At 42.6% G+C, this 22,797-nt stretch overlaps 1 protein-coding gene across 4 annotated transcripts in view; it reads right to left on the bottom strand.

Annotated features, from left to right (window-relative positions):
• Positions 1-9,522, bottom strand: part of BACH1 (BTB domain and CNC homolog 1) — a 47,233-nt gene extending 37,711 nt beyond the window's left edge. For 2 of the 4 annotated variants that reach the window (XM_032630091.1, XM_032630092.1), the window contains exon 1: positions 9,380-9,455. The gene's annotated coding sequence lies outside the window, so the exon portion shown is untranslated. Of the gene's footprint in view, positions 1-9,379 lie in introns of all 4 variants that reach the window. The other 2 variants (XM_032630090.1, XM_032630093.1) reach the window with 2 other exon arrangements.
• Positions 9,523-22,797: the final 13,275 nt, after the last annotated feature.

Genomic DNA, 22,797 nt, shown 5'->3' with positions numbered 1-22,797 from the left:
CTCAGATAGCTACTTTCCAATACACAGTCACAAGAATTAGTCAAATAAGTAATAATTTGAGGCCTGTTAAAAAAAAAAAGGTGCAATATTTCTCAGTTCAAATATTATTTGAGGAACAACTGAGTAGGTAAATACTATTGATTTTTTTACCTGAGATGAAAATTATTTTGGCAGTATTGTCTTTCTAAATTCTATCCAAAAAAATAACACCATTTCAGAAGCCTACCCTAACCATCTATCACAGCTATTCGTTATTCTCAAATAGAAAAAAACTATTAGTAATTATTTTCTATTTTATGAATTTACAACACTAAGTATTTATGTATTTACATTATTTGTTTGCCTTTCTCATCCATACAAAGCACCAAAACTTAGGATTGAGAAGAAGGAACAAGAATGAAACACAACTCCTTTGAACATATCAAAGTGCAGTAAACAGTTTAGGAGTGCTACAGGAACACTGTATAAAATTAAAGTGGAATTATTCTTGAAGTCTGAAAAGAATGGCAAATAAACTAACCACAGGACAGCTTTCCCTCCTAGAAGAATGAGTGTGTAAAGAGGGAGTGATGTTCCTGTTTGTATCCCAGATTCAAGAATGTGGGTTCCAAAGAACGCTGGCCTATCCAGGCAATGAATCAACCATTCCATTCAAACCAGACTAGCCTCACCACTCACTGAGAGCCACAGACATCACAGATGGGCATGCCCTACAGAGTAAGAGAGAGAGTGGTCCTCTTGGTATAGACACAATCAGAAGCTACAAGATATTATTATATATTCTTCTTTCCCTGAAAGTATTAGGAGAATAACAGAGAACCTTAGAACTAGAGTAGCAGTCCCCAACCTTTTTGGTACCAGGAACTGGTCTCATGGAAGACAATTTTTCCACGGATGTCAGGGAGGATCGTTCAGGCGGTAATGTGCACGACGGGGTGCAGCAGATGAAGCTTTGCTCACTTGCCCACTGCTCACCTCCTGCTGTGCAGCCCAGCTCCTAACAGGGCCCAGTACCAGTCTGTGGCCTGGGGGTTGCGGACCCCTGGTTTACAGTACTGAAAGAAATGTATTCCTACTACATGTAATTTTTTGGATAGAACAGGCAAATTTTCAATTTTAAAATCATTTTAAAATAAAACATTTATTTGATCTGACTGTAAAAATAATACTTGATCATAGTAGGATACATAAGAGGAAAAAAATCACCAAAAACTCCAAATCCAAAGAAAATCACATTTTCTTTTTCTACTCAGAAGTATGTGTCTGTGTGTAGTGTTGATATAAGTAGCAGGCAAGGATGACACTGTTGGCCAACCAGTTCCATTCGCCCCCTCATTTTCTAACCACATTCTGATTGTGCCCACAAATCTGCTCTCTACCTGAGGCCATGAGTTTCTGGGGTAGCAAACCCTAGTCCCAACCCAAGATGAATTCCAATCCATTTAAGCCAATCACAGTGGTCCCACTTCTCTTGACGTTGACTTGATTTAGGCTTAACTTATGCAATGCTGGCCCTAGTCCCAACCCAAGATGAATCCCAATCCATTTAAGCCAATCACAGTGGTCCCACTTCTCTTGACGTTGACTGATTTAGGCGTAAACTTATGCAATGCTGGCCCCACAAAGGAGAGGCTAGGGTGGTATTCACTATGAGGTCTTTGGGAAAGGCTTTTATCACTAATAAAGAGACATCACAGAAAAAAAAAAAAAAAGTCTTCTTCCAAGAAACTCAGTTATATTTACTGGTACACTTGAACTTGTGCCAGTCATCTTGCAACCATAGGAGGAACTAGCCACAGACAAAAGAAAGACATATCCTGCATTTTCAACCTTTTCCCACTGACCTTATTTTTAAATACATACAGATGCAGACACACAACCTTCTTGACCCAACCTCCCCCAACTAAAATCTCTCTCTTTCCTACTCTTCATTGCTATGCTTCTCGAAAGAGTGGTCAAAACAAGCTGCCTCCTCCACTAAATTATGCATTCATCACTGACATTCCTAAGGCTTTCTTAATTTCCCAAAACTTAGGCTTCTCATATCCTATGGTTTCAAGCCACATCTTACATGTTGCTATTTTGGCAATTAACACATGCTATAGTAATGGTCTGCCTGTCAGACTGTAACCTCTGAATAATTCTGTATTGCCAACATCTAGAAAAGTTCCTGGCATATCAAGGCACAAATATTTGTTTCATAAACCAAATGTACACCCAATACCTAACACGTAGGCATACCATGAATGTTGAAATGAGTTTAGCAACCCTACTATCTACTCACACCAGAATATGTGTTTGAGTGTAAACTGGGGAGAAGAACAACATGCACAGGAAAATAAGAGACCAAAGTGCCTTGAAACTTAAAAACACAATTATTCTTTACTCCCCAGGGATCAGAGAGCTGGTCAAAGTTAACTCAGTAGGAGAGAAGAGGATGTTTCCACACTGGTGTATGAGAAGCAATGGCAGGGAGGCGTGCTAGTATCTGAGCAGCTCTGCCACTGGTGAGCACTGTTGCCAACCTGCTCCAGAGAGGAAAAGGTGTCCCAGATCTCCTGCGGTCTGGAACAGGCAACAAACCAGGCCAGTGACAACAGACATGCGCTCAAAGGCAAAACACATTTTTCTAAAAACCCAGAGAAATATATCTAGAGCTTGAACAGTACTTGCAACAGTCCAAGAGACAATGAAGCAGGCAAAGTTGGTCGTAGCTAAGACTCATCCCTAAGCAGCATTTCCTTTGATATCTCTGGATGACAACTGGGAATGAAGGAATGAAGCAAAGATCCCTATTCAGCTGGGCAAAATTCTTTTCTACTTCAAAAGTCTCTTACTAATGTAGGAAAACTGATTAAAAGGGCAATGTCTTTTTTCTTACTTCCCCTTCTAATTTTAGTAGTAAATCCTATCTAGAGGAGCCCTGCTGGGAACACTCCTCAGAAAAACAGAGTAAATAGAGACATTAGGTACTCTGAAAATGTAAAGTGTCTTGGGCCAAGATTTGACAACCACTTTACATTTTATAAAATAACAGTTCAGTGCAAAATATTCAGTAATGAAATTACTGATCTTATCAAAACACACTTACTCCAAATTGACAAACTAATAATTACAACCTAATAAGTTCATTGAAAGACTAATAAATCTTTTATAGCCACCTATTTTATAGCAAACTCTCTGATGGATACGTACATCTCCTCACTGATTTAACTGACTTCCAAAAGACGCTGGCACATTTTAGAGAAGGAATAGGGCATTAAGGATATGAAGAAACCAGCAAGTAGGGTCTTCCCATTTTTTCAATAAGACCCTAAGAGTTCATCTCCTTAGGCCAAAAACATCTCCCCTGGGAATCCTAGAGGATGACCAGTCAGTAAAAAGAAGAGATTAATGACAGGGAAAAAAAAAAAAGGCAGAAGAGGGAGGTAAGATATTCCCCATACCAGGTTTAGTCTATAACCTTAGAGGTGGGATATTGACAAGGTCCAGGCGCAAAGGAACTGAAAAAATGACCCCACTATATAAAACACTTTTTAATGTAATTCCACTTTAATGGGGGATGGGGAAGTGGAGTACAGCTAACCACTATGACTCTGATTCAATCTAAGAAATGACCAATTAAAAAAGTGAAAATGACTTTACCAGATAGAAGCTAAGAACAGTTATTTTCTTACAAAAATATCCTTTGGGGACTTCCCTGGTGGCGCAGTGGTTAAGAGTCTGCTTGCCAATGCGGGTGACGTGGGTTTGGGCCCTGGCTGTGGGGGATCCCACATGCCGCGGAGCGGCTGGGCCCATGCGCCACGGCTGCTGAGCCTGCGCTCTGGGGACCGCGAGCCACAGCTGCTGAGCCCATGTGCCGCAACTGCTGGGGCCCGCGCCCCTGGAGCTCCTGCTCCGCAACGAGGAAGGCCACTGCGGTGGGAGGCCCGCACCGCAGTGAAGAGTGGCCCCTGCTTGCAGCAGCTGGAGGGAGCCCGCCTGCAGCGGCGAAGACCCAACGCAGCCAAAAGTAAATAAATAAAATACATAAATTTATAAAAAAAAATATCCTTTGATTACTAACTTTCCTAAGGCATTAAGAAAATCACTTAAATTTATTTTTAAAAGAATATGATTTGCACACAGCTTCACCTGCACTGATGTAACATTTTCTAAACGGTGCCAGTACTGAGAGAGGAGCCAGCAGCCCACCAACTCCACTGCATGCCCACAGTGCTCCTAGGACAGTCATTAACAACCAAGATCCTGGCAACCACTATTTCTTTGTTCCTTATATTTGCTTGGGGACAATTTTTATTATCCTACTAATATTCTCTAAATTGTCCCTGATCCTAAATAAAACAAAGGATCTGTTCCAGAGGAGTGATCATATTAAAGAAACGTATTAGATGTATAAGAGGTTTAGCATCTAGACAACCCAAATTATATTTTGCTCAATCCAATTCTAAGTCAATTACAAGGAAAAAGAAGTCAGAAGACAAATTTTCTATCTCAGGAGATGAACTAAATGATTTAAATCCAGGTGCTTCCTCAATCCTCACACCAATGATGGAAACAGAAAGTAGAATTCTAAATGATCAAGGGTTTCAATTCGGTGCATATTTAAAATAACTTAAGAGGTACAACATATACCGTTTTCTCTTTCACGCTTTTAAAAATCCCCAAGTTTCAAAACCACAGAACTAAAATGAATCCATATTATACTACTAGTGCAGCAACTGACAGTTTACTGAACAAACACAGCCAAAGCACATTCACTGTTCCATGGAGATAAACAGAAGACATGTATCTTCATTAAGAAACTTACACTCTTGTCAAAAGGATGGTCAAAATGTTTGACACAACCTTTCTGAATTACTAACGGGTGCAAGAAGCCACAAGATAAACATATTTACTGTTTATCATGGATAATTTTTCTATATAAGCACAAACATGTCATTTAAAGAAAATACAATACTTAGAAGTAACTGGCAGGTAAATTTACATTCTAAATGTTCACTGCAAGTCAGTTATGAGAATCAAAAAATGAGTTCTGGGCTTCCCTGGTGGTGCAGTGGTTGAGAGTCTGCCTGCCGATGCAGGGGACACGGGCTCGTGACCCAGTCCGGGAAGATCCCACATGCCACAGAGTGGCTGGGCCCGTGAGCCACGGCCGCTGAGCCTGCACGTCCGGAGCCTGTGCTCCGCAACGGAAGAGGCCACAACAGTGAGAGGCCTGCATACTGCCAAAAAAAAAAAAAAAAAAAAAAAAAAAAATGAGTTCTGTCCTGATGTTAGTAAGCAGGAAGGGGGTAGACAGGTTACTAACCCTGCTGGACCACAGTGCCCTCAATTATAACATGAACAATAGATTAGATGCAGGATGGCAGATGTTATTTCTTCAAAAGCCAATTCCAAATAACTGGTGAAAACTGCCTCTAGAGCATTTTGCTGGAACTGTTAGATTCCTTTACTAAAAAGCCATGTCCTATGTTACTTGCCCTCAGAAGTTGGGTGTTTGAGATGCTGCTACTGATTTGTCAGAATGTTCACTTGAGTTGTTTTCCTAGTAGCAGCCATGTGCTGTACACCCACGCTTCTCCTCACTCTCTCCTCTGATCAGTCCGTGAAATGCAGCTCAGGGAGGCTGCAAAATGTGGCTGTGTAACCAAGCGCTTCCCTGATTCTGAAGAACAGACAATAACAACTAATGCGTACTGATGTTTAATATGGAGCCAGCACTGTTCTAACTGCTTAACACATATTAATGCACTTTACAACAACCCCTACGATATAGATTCTATTATCATCATCCCATTTTACAGATGAGAAAAAGAGGCACAACTAAGTGAAGTAACTTGTCTAAGGCTTCACAGCAGGTAAGTAACAAAGCAAGAACTTGACCTTCGGCAGTCTGGCTCCAGATGGCCCACTTTTAACGACTTTGCTTACCGCTCCTCTGTCAACTGTACAGTGATAAAATCTACAATTTCAGTTTTCTTAATGCTATGCACTAAGCCAGAAGCCCAGGTTTCATGGTGGTATAAGTCTATATTTTATCTGCAGTCTTGAAATGTTTACTTTCTCCAAGGGGCCTGGATTCTGGCAAATAATGCTCAAATTACCCATACCTTGAGCTTCGGCATATTACCTTGTTTGGCATATTTTTATAAATCATAATAGTTTCCTAAGTCACCCATTCAGCCACACAAAATACACCCTCCATTTAGTAGAACCCTCAGAAAATGTGAGTTTAGGGTTAAAGCAATTCTCCCATTAACAGAACATTAGTCAGAAAATTGGGAGGACGAGATGATTCTTAAAATGTGAGTCTGGGAGAGGATCAGCACTGTGAAGAGAAGTAGCCAGGGGAATGCCACTTCCCAAGTGATTTGCTGGATGTGAAGTCTTATTAATCCTTGTGAAAGGGGCCCCTTGTAAACCTGGCCCCCAAAAATGCAGACTTCAAGGAGTAACAGTGATCTTTCAAAGAATTTGTTATATACAAATTATACTCCAATGTACAGATTATCTTCTGGTGGTCCCATTATACCCTTTTTACCTATTACTACACTTCAAATCATACCCATGAAACAAACCAACCGTCTGGCTTGTCTCCAAATTCAAAATACATGGTATTATATGTAATAGGCAACAATGTATTTTTTGTTATTTCCATTCTCCACATCAACAATGCAATACGAAATTTACACTTAAGCTTCTAATCTTTAAAATACAGCATAAAAAGAACTACATGTGAAATAAAAATTTAAATGAATTAAGAACATCTGAAAGAATGACAGCTTTCAAGAGGAAATCACAAGTTTTAAAAAAAAGTACCCCAGTTGTTGAAAGTGTTACTGGTAGTGGTTAACAAACTCTTTATGTTCCCCAACAGAAAAGGGGTGGCATAAACCCAAGTTATATAACATGCAGGTACTACTGTTACCCTATATCTTGAAGATGAATGTCCTTCTTATTTTATACAAAAGTGAATTTTCAAAAAATCAAGGGTTTATTATTTTCTTCCAAATGAATCATCTTGCACTCACCTTAGAAACCCTAATCCCTAAAATATTCATGATTTTTAATCTCTTCTAGTCCCAAACGTAAAGCATCTTTTTCTACTACAGAATGTTTTAATGAGCTACCATCAATAAGAATCAGTCATTCTTCTGACCACAGATAAGGGTCAGATCCCCCCCACTCCACATTTCCCTTCCCTAAACTCTGTTAGCAATAGGGACTGTATGCTTGGGTCCTGTGCTCATTTTTAAAGCAAGAAGTAATGATCCGAGATGGAAAGACACCAGCGCCATCACTAAGACAATGATCCATATGGTTTGCCTTTCACCCCACAGTGCTTTCAGACAGTGCTTTCAAGACCGGACCCAAAGAGACCTGTTAATTCCACCCACATTCTCCCTCCCCTCCTCTCTGCCACCAGAAACTACTAGTGTATGTATGAAAAGCCAGGGTCCATGAAAACCACGAGGAAGGCTCCTTTTGTGTTCTCCTAAAGAAATCTTTATGAAGAACAAATTAACTTCACTTTCTGAAATGTATAAACCACAAAACAACAAAACCACAAAAGGGAAACTAAGTACAATAAGAAGAGTAAATATTTTTGTTACAATACTATTAAGAGGTGACTCCTAGCTGCAAATTTCTTCCTCAGTTTTAGCTCTCTCCAGCACAAACTTCTCAGGCAGTAGGTCACGAGGCTGCTCTGTGTTTACCCACCACCTCACCGCTCCTTGGCCACTTCCTAAGAGCGCTGGCACCTCACCCACTGATTACCTGTATCAACACAGACAACCCCAGCTTCAGGCCTCTGAAGCAACCCCTCTTGAGTGTTCCTTGGCCTTTTACAGTGGAGGCATGTGATGAGTATCTGCACCAGCTGTTCCTAATTACCTCTCACGCTGGGGCGAATGACTCAGCAACCCAACTTTTTTTAAGGAGTCATCTACCTTGTTAGCCAACCAACATATTGAACAATGGTAAACCACTTGACAGAGCCACAGGTTAAACAACAATAATGCACGATGCCATGCCATCACTTAAACCAAGGCCATCCTACTCGCAGCTGACTCACCAAGTGTTCTTTTTCCCCAGGCTTCTTTAATCCAAAGGCTGAAGTGGCAAGCGCCTTCAAGCCCAGCCCAGCCCTTGCACCACTGCCCAAGACCAGGAAGAAGCAGCCGGCCTCTTCCCCACTTCTCTGCTTGACCATGTGAAGCGCTCAAGCGCTCTGACACTAACACCTCAGGTGTTTCCACCCTTTATCTTTCGGAACTGCTTGAAATGCAAACCCTCCTGGATATAAGCAGTGTTAAACTACATGAACAATAGACCTAGTCGTGGCACCCTCCAGACCCAATACTGATAGAATTCTCCCGAAAGATAGGCATCCCTACAAAACAGCCTTTGTTCCTTCAAGCGTGACATTGGAGCCTGTTTTTCCCACACACGTTCTTTCACAATCACTACTACGCTATACCTTGAATCAGCCCTAATTCAACGCAGAAGGCTCACTGCACAAAAACCTTCTGTACAATTCTACTCAGTGACATTAAACTACCGTGCAAGAAAGAGAAAGCCATGGCACTCGCGTTTCATTAGACGAGCACAAAGCTGGTGTCTCTACGATCAACACCCACTCTCACCCGACTGTGGGAGTCTTTAATTACAACGCGCGGGCAAAACTCCAACAAAGGGAGCCCTGGGATCTCCGGGCCCCCAAACCAATCTTCGCTAAACCCAGCCCCGCAGGGTGGTATTTTTTGCTCCAGCCACGAACTCGGCCTTTCTTACGTGATTACACGCGCGACCTACACCCAGGCTGGGCAGACGGGAGGCAAATAGCTCGCCGGACGCGGCGGCTGCCGAGGGTGGTGGGAGGGGGCGGAGGGACGATACTGAGCCGGGCCGGCCGCGCGGGCGGTGCTGATGTGTCACAGCCCCGGCGGGCCGCGCGCCGGCTGGGGATTGGGGGGGGGGGGTGCCGGGCTCGGACCCGGGTGCCCGAGACGCGGGGGAGGGGAGCGGGCGCCCGGGCCCCAGTACATCCCGGCCGCCCGCCGGCCGGCCCGTGATAAAGTACAGCGCGAACCCGTAAACAACGGCGCCGGCCGCGCGCGGGGCCACGGGGCGCCGACCCGTCGCCCCTTCCGGCGGACGAGGCCACTTCCAGGAAGGGGAGCTGCAGCCGCCCCCCGCGGGCCCCGCTTAATGCCCCCCGCCCAGAAAGCAGCCGCCCCGGTCTCCCTCACCGCCTCCCCAGGACCTGCCCGCGGACCGCCCCTCACAGGCCGGCGGCCCAGACCGCGCGCGAGACGCCGCCGCGCGGACCCTGCCGGGGAAGGGCGCCCGGGACAGGCGAGCCACTCACCAGAGCCGAGGCGCGACGCAGCCCGACTGACGGCAGCGAGCGAGCCTGGCGGGCCGCGCGGGCAGCTATCAGGTGACTCACTCCCTCTCCGCGGCCGGCCGCCCCTCCTCTCTCCTTCCTTTCCCTTTCCTCCCTCGCCTCCCCTCCCTTCCCCTCTCGTTCCCTCCCCTTCCCTCCGCAGCCGTGGCCTCCGCCCCCTCCCGGCGCCCAAGCCCCGCCCGCCTCGTGAGGTCCCGCCCCGTAGGCCTGCCTCGCGAGACCCCGCCCTTCCCGCTCTGTAGCGCCTAAACCCCGCCCTCACTAGAGGCCCCGCCCCGCCAGCCAGGAAGCCTTGGTACGCGGATCCCTGCGGCTTCCTGCGCGTAGCCAGAAGCCCACAAGAGGGGATGCAGGGAGGCGTCGCACGAGCCCTGGGCAGGGCAGGCCTCGAGGAGGCGGCGGCGGGGTCCCGCAACCTCCGTGGGCAGCGCCCCTTTGCGAGCGCAGCCCGCAGCCTGAACGAAAAAGCCACCCGAGGACCACCTCCTCCTTAACTGCTGAAAGCAGAAAGGAAAAGCCTGACGGCCTGCTCGCTCTAAGTGTTGCCGGGATACCCGGAATCGAGTGCCAGCGGACACCAGCAGGGAGGACGAGAGCCGGCCACGTCCCTCCCCAGACCAGACCCCCTCAGGGGTAGCTTCTGGCAGCCCCCGCAGCAGAGCTTCTCCTCTGCCTTCTCCTGGGGGTGGTGGGGCGCCCAGGTTCGCAAGGTTCTTGAGCTTCTTGATAGGGATGCATCAAGTGCATCCAGGATTTTGTAGAAAGCATCTGGCAGCCCTACTTTTGTCTGACAGTGAAAACAGTGGCGTCAGCTAACAGGTGTTCCCTTTACGTGATGGCCGCCAGGAAACTTGGAACCAGGTTGAGCGCCCAGTGGTGTCAGCTGGCTCATCTTAAGCCCAGGTCAGGCTTTCATCTTCCGCTGCTTATTCCGGTGTTCATCCAATTGTTGGTGTTAAAATTAAGTTCCCAAGCCATTTAGCATCTCTGGAGTTCAAAGCACTGACTGTGCGAAAAGATGTGCACCTGGCAAAGCCTACACTTATCAATCTAAAGGGAGACCCGAGCGCTCTGGCACTGTGCCAGCCGACCTGATTGGCGTTGGGATCTTGTGAAGGGATTTTGCCGTTGGCTTTTGAGTTCAGGTCGAAAGACAGAAAGAAGTCGATGGCTGGACAGCATCAGCACCAAGATGTGTGGGCTCATTCTTGCACACAGGAAGACAGCCCTGGCTGGACCTCTCAGGGCAAAAAAAGACTGCCACGTTAATGAAGTCAGGTATTATCATTAACATGACTGCGTTTGTATTCACAGGCGGTGAGACTTAGGGACATTTGAGTTACATCCAAAATACACGAGAAAATGATGAGTGAAATCATGTGGGAGTCCAAGGGGTAAAGTGATTCACTGTGACCTAGAATTTGGGCAGTAGGTAACATTTGCATTGGGTCTTAACTGGGAAGAATGGGGCCCTGCAGTCCAGGGAGCGAAGAGCATATGCAATAGTCCAGACATAGGAGGCAGATGGCATTTCAGGCTACCTGAGTTCATGGTGGGGTAAAAATATTTAGTTAGAAAGGAGGAAAGAACAATTGGAAATAGACATGGAAGGACTGGGGTTCTTACATGCACCTGAGCATTTTTGAGGCTTCACTCACCTTCCACCCAAAGCCAGTGGAATTCTAGTCTTCCATCATCCCACACCTTTGCAGTTTCTTCAAGAGGAAGAACAGACCCTTCCTCTTTGCGAGGAACTCTTCCTTTTGTACTCTCAATAAATGGCAGTGAAAGTTTCTAGCATATGCTCTGATATGTTAAATTATTTGAAAAGTCTTACAAAGGTATATCAAGGTGTTGAGAATATCAAGGCTGTTAGGAGTTACTCTCAAACTTTAGTGTTCATAAGAATCTCTGGATAGCCAGGACATGGAAGCAACCCAAATGTCCATCAACAAAGGAATGGATAAAGAAGATGTGGTACATATACAGAGTGGAATATTACTCAGCCATTAAAAGGAACAAAACAGTGCAATTTGCAGAGACATGGATAGACCTAGAGACTGTCATACAGAGTGAAGTAAGTTAGAAAGAAAACAAATATCGTATAATATCACTTATATGTGGAATCTAGAAAAATGGTACAGACGAACTTACTTGCAAAGCAGAAATAGAGACATAGATGTAGAGAACAAACTTATGAATACCAAGGGGGGAAGGGGGGATGAATTGGGAGATTGGGATTGATGTATATACACTACTATTATAAAATAAATAACTAATGAGAACCTACTGTATAACACAGGGAACTCTACTCAATGCTCTGTGGTGACCTAAATGGGAAGGAAATCTAAAAAATGAGGTGATGTATGTATATGTATAACTGATTCACTTTGCTGTACAACAGAAACTAACACAACATTGTAAAGCAACTATACTCCAGTAAAAATTAAAAAAAAAAAAAAAGAATCTCTGGGGTACTTGTTAAAAATGTAGATTCCTGGGCTCTGCCCCCAAAGATTCTGGTTTCATAAGTCTGAATGTGACCCAAGGATCTGCATTATTTTTAATAGTTATGCAAATGGTCTTCAGACATCACTTGAGAAGTACTGAGTTAAAGCTTATGGTATATATTAGGTGCAGGGCAAAAAAAACAAAATTAGAGAATGATATAAAACCAAGTCAGAATGGGAGGGCCTCATGCACTGTGCCTACAGTTTGAACTTTATCCCATGGGCTGAAAGGAGTGTGTAGAGGTATTTAAGTCATGTGATTGTTTTTAGAAGCTAATTCTAGAGAACCTCATTCACTCCATTTCCATTGCCTTAGCTCCTTCTGTCTCTAAATATTCATTCACTAATTAAATCAACGATATTTGGAGGTTGAACAAATTGTTTTAAACTGCAAGCGATTACCAAGATAAAACAAGAATAGGTCGCCACAAGTTGAAAAACTGCCAGTTCACACTTCTTCCCTCAAAAATGATTATGAATTAAAGCCCTACCACCCCTAGCCCTAGGTTGAAAGATTTTTTTTAAAAATGAACATATTTCATTAGAAGACAGGCTTCCTTGAGCAGGATGGGCAAACACACCCCAGTGTTTACCTGCTATCTGAAATGAAAGGTAAGGTGAAAGGAATGTAGCCTCTGACTTGGGATATTCACAGCTTCTAAGATTTAAAAAAGGCAGAAATTATAAGCTACAAGGATATATTGTACAACACAGGGAATATAGCCAATATTTTATAATAACAATAAATGGAGTATAACCTTTAAAAATTTTGAGTCACTATATTGTACACCTGTCACATATAATATTGTACATCAGCTATACTTCAATTTTTTATAAAGGCAGTAAAAGAGAAAAAAAGAACACAATATTGGAGCAGAAGAACTTAACGTGACAGGGGCCAAATTGGTGAAAGAGGTGCTACTTGAATACCAGATTTAATGACAACCAAAGTGGCACAGTGTAGGGTCCAAGTAGGGAAAAATTCTTGTGCCTCCAAAAACCAACTGGAGTAACTCTTTTGTCGCTCTCCCCATTGAGAAGGGGAATCTGTTGTCCATCCACTCGAATCGGGGTTGGCCCTGTAACTGCCTAGCCAAGAGAACACTGCAGAAGTGATGCTCTGTTAGTTCTGGGTCTAGTCTTTGGATTGGCATCTCCCACTTCCTCTTTCTTGGGACCCTCCCTCACAGACAAGTCACCATGCTGTGACAAGCCCAGCATGGGACATGTGTAGCCTCTCCAGGCAACAGCCCTAGCAGAACAACCAGCCAATAGTTGGCATTAAATGTGTCATGTGAGCGAGCCACCTTGGTTGTTCTGTTCTAGTCAAGTTCATACATGACTCCAGCCCCAGCCAAAAGGAAAAAAAAAAAAATACTCCGAACGGAGCCCAGTCAACTCATAGACTTACAAGATAGTAAAATGATTGCTGTTTTAAACCACTAAGTCTTGGGGTGGTTTGGTTAAAGAAAATATCTGATAATGAAGTAGAGCATGAAAATGTAGTTAAATTTTGTGAGAAGACCCACAAGCGCGATGGTCAAGGCTTAGAGGAAAGTTCAGATAAATAAAATATGTAGAAGACACTGGTTAATTTTAAACTGTGTTAAGCTCCTTGATCTGAGGTGACACTTGAGATTTTCCTCAATTACAAATTAATTGTGCCCCCAATTTCTCTCACTCTGCTGTATATATTTATCTAATGAAGTAGAGAAATTGTTATTCTCTCAGAAGCTAATGCTAAAAGTCATACTCAAAAATATATATATGTATATGTATATATACATACACACATATAAATGCTTATGGGTAAAAGGTGAGACCCTCAGGATTCTGAGTGTAGCCTGACTGCTCTGCACAAATGGGGAGATGAGAGAAGAGAGTTGGAAGCAGCAGACTGCACAGAGTTTGATGTAACCAGTCCCTCAAGCCCAAAGTTAAAGTCACTAAATATTTGGTGCACGTGCCCTTCCTGTGGAGCCAGTAATGTTTGTACTTGGTGCTGAGTCAGAAACAGCAAGTAGAGCCTTCAGGCACAGTCACATGTCTGCAAAGGGCAGAAAGATCCAGCCTGATAGCTTTGTTACCTGTATTTGTTGAGGTTTACACCCAGAATTATACCTGCAGCTCTTGGTCTTTTATTTTCAAAATTCATGCAGGTGTTAAATTCTACTTCATAATATATTTGTCTTCACAAAATTGTTCTCAAAAAAATTGTTTTTGGGCTTCCCTGGTGGCGCAGTGATTGAGATTCTGCCTGCCGATGCCGGGGACACGGCTTCGTGCCCCGGTCCGGGAAGATCCCACATGCCGCGGAGCGGCTGGGCCCGTGAGCCATGGCCGCTAAGCCTGCGCATCCGGAGTCTGTGCTCCGCAACGGGAGAGGCCACAACAGTGAGAGGCCCACGTACCGCAAAAAAAAAAATTTAAGTAAAACTGACAGAACTAGCAGAGGTGCCGTATTTTAACTCATAGTTTCTTTCACCTCTGACATGCACTGTTTCATTCACCTAGAGCAGCGGGTCTCCACAGAGGCCGGTTTTGCCCCCCAGGAGATATTGGTATTGATATGGGACAGGGGCGGCAGGGAGGAATGCTACTGGTATCTAGTGGGTAGAGGCCAGAGATGCTGCTCAACAACCTGCAATGCACCAGGGAGTCCCCATGGATAAACTGCACTGTGAATATAGACTCCTTATTCTCCATTCACAACAAAGAATTCTCAGGCCCAACACATCAATAATGTCAAGGTCGAAAAACCCTCAATTAGATGTACTCATGCTCCAATATGAGAAATGTGTACATAAATTAAAAGAAGGAATAAAGGGAAATAAATAAGTAGAAAGAAAATACAATGAAACCAGGGAAGAAGCTAAACGTACATATCACAAAACAGATATCCTTGACAAAGATGACCTCCAGAATTCTCTGCCATCTCCTAGCAGTCAGGTAAAAAGGGAAACCTGTTAAGTCAATAATGAGCTACCTAGGGGTTGGATAGGAGTGATCACCGTGGGAGGAAGAAGTACTGAACTCTGAGAGAAGACGAAAAAGATGGGCACGGGCTATGACCCACATCACAACAACACATTTCCTGGACTGGGTTGCCAGATGTAGGAAGTGCTTTGGAAATCGAGTGGAACGAGTAACCTCTGAGGTTTAAAAGTTATCAAATAAGATAGACCTATGGGGTCAGAGGAGAGATACACATACTGCCATAAAGAGATAGAACCGTCACTCGGGGGTGCTGGATTTTCTCCACTGGACACTCCTGATTCCCTGTACAGTCTTCCCCACCCTGCTCTGTGCCCCGGGAAGCTGTTCTCTAGGCGCAGCATCCAGAGCATCCCCTGCTTCCTCACTTCTGGTCGTACTTGGATAACCAGAGGTGTCAGCAGGCAGGCAACTGTCTCCCATCCCAGGCGGTAGGTTGGCTCTAGCTATGTTCCTCTAACAAAGGCCCAGCGGCTCTCAGGCAACCTCTACGTAGAGCTACAGCCGAAGCAACACCTTTCTAGGGGTGGTGATAACTCCCCACCTTGGTTAGCCCCAGGGTGCGTCGCTGTCCCTTGGCAGGTTGCTTGCCCAGTCCTATCTGTTTCCTGCCACTTCTGGGACTTATTCATCAGGTCAAGACTTGAGGATAACCAGAGTGAATATATTAATACATACAAGGAAAGAATGTGACTGCCAGGAAGAGGAGTTCATCAAAATCTGAAGCCAACAAGAGGGGAGCCAGAGGTGCAGACACAGGCAACACATCCCTGGCACTGTGGTGTGAGAGTGAGGGTAGGTCAGCCAAGGACACGGTAGAGGTAGCCCTTGCTTTTCAAAAGTTCATTTTACACCACTTTGATTTTACAGAATACCTACATTAGTACTTATTTTTGTTAACCAAAAGAAATCTAAAGAGGTTTTTATTTTTGCAAAAAAGGAGAAAAATGAAAATAGCATTCAGCTTCTGTTTTGCAGTGAGCCTTTATAGAGGCAGTGCACATCCTGAATGTCAAGAGTGGCGCCACCCAGCTCCTTCCCCGGGAGCTACACTCAGCCTCTCAACATTAAGCTACCATAGCTTGGAACTATGTCTGAGCATCTGTGTTTTATCTCAGTTTATTTTGTGCATTCATTAGCAAGATGTGTCCTAAAGTAATTACTTCTTCACTTTATGCCATTTCAGCTTATGAAAGGTTTCATAGAAACACTCAACTTTCTCAGAAAGTGAGGAAACCTGCATTTTATTCCCAGGCAGGACATGGGGAGGATGGAAGCTGAGGGCTACCCGTGTCTTGGTTCCATTAGATTAGGCACCTAGGTCACCCCATTAACATCACTCTTTGATTTCTTTCTAATGATTTGCTTTGCATATACATCTGCCTACAGAGAGAGATCATCTGATTAGTGAGCATCAACATTTGGTACATTTGCTGGCAATACTCTCTTCATAAACTAATAAATCATCTTTCTGGTTATCTTCCTGCCTCTGTAGCTTTGGGTGAGTGTGCATCTGAAAGACAGATCACCACTGATATGTCCACAGTTCAGGTTTCTGATCTGCAAGTACAGAATCGTACTGAATGTGACAAGGTAAAGCCCCAGGTGACCTGGTCTAGGTGGTACCTCCTTCACAGGAACTCTCCTGGTATTCATCACTAGTAACCTTTAGATAAGGGGCACTTTATTCCCCCATTTATGTCCCTTTCTCTAAATCCCTTTTTGGCAGACACTGCTAGTTGTCTACTCAATATCCATTCCCCCTTCTTCCTTTCTATTATAATTGAATGTGTGCTTTAAAACACTTGAAAACACCTCCCCAGACTCCCTTAGTCATGTGACCTAGTTCTGGCCAACCAGATATAGGTATATATGCACTCAATGGAACTTCCAAGAAAGCTCTTACTTTCCTGATAACAGACCAAATCAGCCAGTATGCAATTTTGCCTTCTGCACTCTCTGCCTTGTATGATTGAGGTGGGGCTCTTTTCTCTCATCCTTGAGTATGAGAACCACATTCTAAGGATAGCAGGCCAGGAAGCTAGGAAACAGCTCAGGTCCTTGACAGCTTCCTTGAGCAGCTGACCAGCCCTGGTTGTGGGGTTCACACTTCTTATCATACAGGGGAAAGAAAACCCTAGTCAGTTAAGGCTTTCAGAGTTGGGTGTCTATTACATGAAGCCAAATGCAGCCTTGACTGATAAGTTTTCTTAATTTCAAGGCTTTGCCGAGTCCCCCATATCATTCTGTTTAAATGCATGAACTGAGAACCCTGAAGTCATGCATCCTAGGTTATGTGGGAATAAATGAGTTGTTATGATCATAGGCAAACTATGCATATGACCCCGGAAGCTAGAACAAATAGCAGTATAATCATGTTGAGAGTATTAGAAGGACAAAGAATTGATATTATTATGAAATTGCAAAGAATATTATATGTTATTGACTTCTGGATTGCCATATCCTCTTAGATATAACTAGGTCACAAATAAGAAAACAGAGATGCAGTTAAGTCAGTAAAAATACTCTGATAAAATTCCAGGAAATCACTCTTTTGAAACATGGGACAGCTGCCAAAGGGGGGAAAAAAAGGAAGTTAAAATCTTTCAAAACAATTTCATGGATTTTAGCTCTGCAGAAACATTGGAAAGCATAAGAAATTGTGTGGAATTATTCTGAAAATTTAAACTCTTCCTCTTTTATTATGCATTTTATAACTGGATGATCAAAGTCTGCATCATAGTTAGATTACACGAATTGAAAGAGACATATCCACTTACAGCAGCCAAAATAAAGAAGTCCAAGCACCGCAAGCAGCATGAGGGGTAGAGACTCAGGCACTCCGGGATCATGACAACTTGCGGTGGGAATACGGGAGGATGGGGGCGACGGCTGCTTCTTCTAGACACTAGGGAATGCAGCTGGACCTGGATCCAAAGCAGACTCTCCATATCGACCAGGCCCGGAGGACAACCCCCAGCTGGAGGACAAAGCGGAGCACAGAAGGCTGACCACCCTGTGCCTGTGGATTGGAGAATTTAACCCATTTATATGTAAGCCATAGGGCTGACAGCGTCTTATGCTCCAGCCAGGTATCAGGCCTGAGCCTCTGAGGTGGGAGAGCCGAGTTCAGGACATTGGACCAACAGAGACCTCCCGGCCCCACATAACATCAATCGGCGAGAGATCTCCCAGAGATCTTTGTTTCAACGCTAAGACCCAGCTCCACTCAACAACCAGCAAGCTCCAGTGCTGGACACCCCATGCCAAACAACTAGCAAGACAGGAACACAAACCCACCCGTTAGCAGAGAGGCTGCCTAATATCATAATAAGTTCACAGACTCCCCAAAACGCACCACCAGACGCTGTCCCGCTCACCAGAAAGACAAGATCCAGCCTCATCACCCAGAACACAGGTACCAGTCCCCTCCACCAAGAACCCTACACAACACACTGAAACAACCTTACCCACTGGGGGCAAACACCAAAAATAATGGGAACTATGAAATTGCAGCCTGTGTAAAGGAGACTCCAAACACAGTAAGTTAAGCAAAATGAGAAGACAGAGAAATACACAGCCGATGAAGGAGCAAGGTAAAAACCCACCAGACCAAACAAATGAAGAGGAAATAGGCAGTCTATCTGAAAAAGAATTCAGAATAATGATAGTAAAGATGATCCAAAATCTTGGAAATATGGAGACAATGCAAGAAACATTTAACAAGGACCTATAAGAACTAAAGAACAAACAAACAATGATGAACAGCACAATAAATGAAATTTAAAATTCTCTAGAAGGAATCAATAGCAGAATAACTGAGGCAGAAGAATGGATAAGTGATCTGGAAGATAAAATAATAGAAATAATTACCTCAAGGCCAAATAAAAAAGAATGAAAAGAATTGAAGACAGTCTTAGAGACCTCTGGGACATTAAACACACCAACATTCGAATTACAGGGGTGCCAGAAGAAGAAGAGAAAAAGAAAGGGTCTGAGAAGATATTTGAAGAGATTATAATTGAAAACTGCCCTAATATGGGAAAGGAAATAGTCAATCAAGTCCAGGAAGTGCAGAGAGTCCCATACAGGATAAATGCAAGGAGAAACATGCCAAGACACATATTAATCAAACTATCAAAAATTAAACACAAAGAAAACATATTAAAAGAAGCAAGGGAAAAATAACATACAAGGGAATCCCCATAAGGTTGACAGCTGATCTTTCAGCAGAAACTCGGCAAGCCAGAAGGGACTGGCAGGACATATTTAAAGTGATGAAAGGGAAAAGCCTATAACCAAGATTACTCTACCCAGAAAGGATCTCATTTATATTCAAGAGAGAAATTAAAAGCTTTACAGACAAGCAAAAGCTAAGAGAATTCAGCACCACCAAACCAGCTTTACAACAAATGCTAAAGGAACTTCTCTAGGCAACAAAAACACAAGAGAAGAAAAAGACCTACAATAACAAACCCAAAATAGTTAAGAAAATGGTAATAGAAACATACATATCAATAATTACCTTAAATATAAATGGATTAAATGCTCCAAACAAAAAACATAGACTGGCTGAATGGATACAAAAACAAGACCCATATATATGCTGTCTAAAAGAGACCACTTCAGACCTAGGGATGCCTACAGACTGAAAGTGAGGGGATGGAAAAAGATATTCCATGCAAATGGAAATCAAAAAAAGCTGGAGTAGCAGTTCTCATAACAGAAAAAATAAACGTTAAAATAAAGACTATTAGAAGAGACAAAGAAGGACACTACATAATGATCAAGGGATCAATTCAAGAAGAAAATATAAAAATTGTAAATACTTATGCACCCAACATAAGAGCACCTCAATACATAAGGCAAATGCTACAACCATGAAAGGGGAAATTGACAGTAACACAATAATAGTTGGGGACTTTAACACCCCACTTTCACCAATGGACAGATCATCCAAAATGAAAATAATGAAACACAAGCTTTAAATGACACTTTCAACTAGATGGACTTAATCGATATTTATAGGACAGTCCATCAAAAAACAACAGAATACACTTTCTTCTCAAGTGCTCATGGAATATTCTCCAGGATACATCATATCTTGGGTCACAAATCAAGCCTTGATAAATTTAAGAAAATTGAAATCCTATCAACTATCTTTTGCGACCACAATGCTATGAGACTAGATATCAATTACAGGAAAAAATCTGTAAACAATACAAACACATGGAAGCTAAACAATACACTACTAAATGACAAAGAGGTCACTGAAGAAATCAAGGAGGAAATCAAAAAATACCTAGAAATAAATGACAATGAAAAAATGATGACCCAAAACCTGTGGGATGAAGCAACAGCAGTTCTAAGAAGGAAGTTTATAGCCATACAATCCTACCTCAAGAAACAAGAAACATCTCAAATAAACAACCTAATCTTATACCGAAAGCAATTAGAGAAAGAAGAACAAAAAAACCCCAAAGTTAGCAAAAGGAAAGAAATCATAAAGGTCAGATCAGGAAAAAATGAAGAAAAAAATTAAGGAAACAATAGCGAAGATCAATAAAACTAAAAACTGGTTCTTTGAGAAGATAAACAAAATTGATAAACCATTAGCCAGACTCATCTAGAAAAAAAGGGAGAAGACTCAAATCAACAGAATTAGAAATGAAAAAGAAGTAACAACTGACACTGCAGAAATACAAAACATCATGAGAGATTACTACAAGCAACTATATGCCAATAAAATGGACAACCTGAAAGAAATAGACAAATTCTTAGAAAAGCACAACCTTCCGAGACTGAAGCACAACCTTCAGAGACTGAATCAGGAAGAAATACAAAATATAAATGGACCAATCACAAGCACTGAAATTCAAACTGTGAACAAAAATCTTCCAACAAACAAAAGCCCAGAACCAGATGGCTTCACAGGCAAATTCTATTAAACATTTAGAGAAGAGCTAACACCTATCCTTCTCAAGCTCTTCCAAATTATATCAGAGGGAGGAACACTCCCAAACTCATGCTACAAGGCCACCATCACTCGGATACCAAAACCAGACAAAGATGTCACACAAAAAGGAAAACTACAGGCCAATATCACTGATGAACAGAGATGCAAATGTCCTCAACAAAATGCCAGCAAACAGAATCCAACAGCACATTAAAGGATCATACACCATGCAAGGAATGCAAGGATTCTTCAATGTATGCAAATCAATCAATGTGATACACCATATTAACAAACTGAAGGTGAAAAACCATATGATCATCTCAATAGATGCATAAAAAGCTTTCAACAAAATTTAACACCCATTTATGATAAAAACCCCACAGAAAGTATGCAGAGAGGGAACTTACCTCAACATAATAAAGGCCATATATGACAAACCCACAGCCAACATTGTTCTCAATGGTAAAAAATTGAAACCATTTCCTCTAAGATCAGGAACAAGACAAGGTTGCCCACTCTCACCACTATTATTCAACATAGTTTTGGAAGTTTTAGCCACAGCAATCAGAGAAGAAAAAGAAATAAAAGGAATCCAAATCAGAAAAGAAGAAGTAAAACTGTCGCTGTTTGCCAATGACATGATACTATACATAGCGAATCCTAAAGATGCTACCAGAAAACTACTAGAGCTAATCACTGAATTTGGTAAAGTAGCAGGATACAAAATGAATGCACAGAAATCTCTTGCATTCCTATACAAAAATGATGAAAAATCTGAAAGAAAAATTAAGGAAATACTCCCATTTACCACTACAACAAAAAGACTGAAATACCTAGGAATAAACCTACCTAAGGAGACAAAAGTCCTGTATGCAGAAAACTATAAGACAGTGATGAAAGAAATTTAAGGTGATACAGACAGATGGAGAGATATACAATGTTCTTGGATTTAAGAATCAACTTTGTGAAAATGACTATACTACACAAAGCAATCTATAGATTCAATGCAATCCCTATCAAACTACCACTGGCATTTTTCACAGAACTAGAACAAAAAGTTTCACAATTTGTATGGAAACACAAAAGGCCCCGAATAGCCAAAGCAATCTTGTGAAAGAAAAATAGAGCTGGAGGAAACAGGCCCCCTCACTTCAGACTATACTACAAAGCTATAGTAATCAAGACAGTATGGTGTTGGCAGAAAAACAGAAATATGGATCAATGGAACAGGATAGAAAGCCCAGAGATAAACCCATGCACATATGGTCACCTTATCTTTGATGAAGGAGGCAAGAATATACAATGGAGAAGAGACAGCCTCTTCAATAAGTGGTGCTGGGAAAACTGGACAGCTACATGTAAAAGAATGAAATTAGAACAGTTCCTAACACCATACACAAAAATAAACTGAAAGTAGATTAAAGGCCTAAACGTAAGGTCAGACAGTATAAAACTCTTAGAGGAAAACATAGGCAGAACACTCTACGACATACATCACAGCAAGATCCTTTTTGACCCAACTCCTAGAGAAATGGAAATAAAAACAAAAATAAACAAATGGGACCTATGAAACTTAAAAGCTTTTGTAGAACAAAGGAAACCATTAGCAAGACGAAAAGACAACCCTCAGAATGGGAGAAAATATTTGCAGACGAAACAACTGACAAAGGATTAATCTCCAAAATATACAAGCAGCTCATGCAGCTCAATAACAAGAAAACAACCCAATCCAAAAATGGGCAGAAGACCTAAATAGACATTTCTCCAAAGAATATATACAGATTGCCAACAAACACATGAAAGAATGCTCAACATCATTAATCATTAGAGAAATGCAAATCAAAATTACAATGAGGTATCACCTCACACAAGTCAGAATGGCCATCATCAAAAAATCTGCAAACAATAAATGCTGGAGA

Source organism: Phocoena sinus, chromosome 4 (assembly GCF_008692025.1).
Source record: "Phocoena sinus isolate mPhoSin1 chromosome 4, mPhoSin1.pri, whole genome shotgun sequence".
NCBI classification, from domain to species: Eukaryota; Metazoa; Chordata; class Mammalia; order Artiodactyla; family Phocoenidae; genus Phocoena; species Phocoena sinus.
Note: the sequence above shows the minus strand (reverse complement) of the source record. Positions and strands in the feature narration are given on the sequence as shown.